We start from the raw sequence: 957 nt of genomic DNA, 5'->3' as shown, positions 1-957 counted from the left end.
TTAACCAAGGAGGTGAAAGATCTCTACAAGGAAAACTGTAAAACACTGATGAAAGAAATTGAAGAGGATATGAATAAATGGAAAGATATTTTGTGTCCATGGATTGGAAGAATTCATATCATTAAAATGACTATACTGCCAAAGTAATCTACAGATTTAATACAATCCTTATCAAAAATGCCAATATCATTTTTCACAGAAGCAGAAAAAAAATTCTAAAATTTGTATGGAACCAAGAAAGAACACAAATAGCCAAAGCAATACTGAGCAAAAAGAACCAAGCTGGAGGTATCATACTACCTGACTTCAAAACAGACTGTAAGTAACCAAAACAGCATGATGTTGGTATGAAAACAGACAAATAGACCAATCTAATAGAATAGCAAGCCCAGAAGTAAATCCACATATTTATAGCCAACTGATCTTCAACAAAGCCACCAAGAACATACATTGGAGAAATGACACCCTCTTCAATAAATGGTGCTGAGACAAGTGGGTCACCATACTGAGAAGAATGAGACTGGCTATCAGATACACAACCTGAAGAAAAAAAAAGAAAGAAAGAAAAAAAAATGAAACTGTACCCCCATCTTTCAGCATATACAAAAGTCAACTCAAAATGGATTAAAGACTTAAATGTAAGACCTGAAACTATAAAAACACTAGAAGAAAACAGGGAAAACTCCTCAAGATACTGGTCTAGGCAAAGATTTTATGGCTAAGACTTCAAAAGCACAGACAATTAAAAAAAAAAAAAAAAAAAAGGCTGGGCACGGTGGCTCACACCTGTAATCTCAGCACTTTGGGAGGCCGACCTGGGCATATTGCTTGATCCCAGGAGTTCAAGACCAGCCTGGGCAACATGGTAAAAACCCATCTCTACCAAAAAAAGTACAAAAATTAGCCAGGTGTTGTGGCACATACCTTTAGTCCCAGCTACTCAGGAGGCTGAGGTGG

This window comes from Colobus angolensis, unplaced genomic scaffold, assembly GCF_000951035.1.
Source record: "Colobus angolensis palliatus isolate OR3802 unplaced genomic scaffold, Cang.pa_1.0 Scaffold119, whole genome shotgun sequence".
NCBI lineage: Eukaryota > Metazoa > Chordata > Mammalia > Primates > Cercopithecidae > Colobus > Colobus angolensis.
This window is presented reverse-complemented; position numbering follows the sequence as displayed.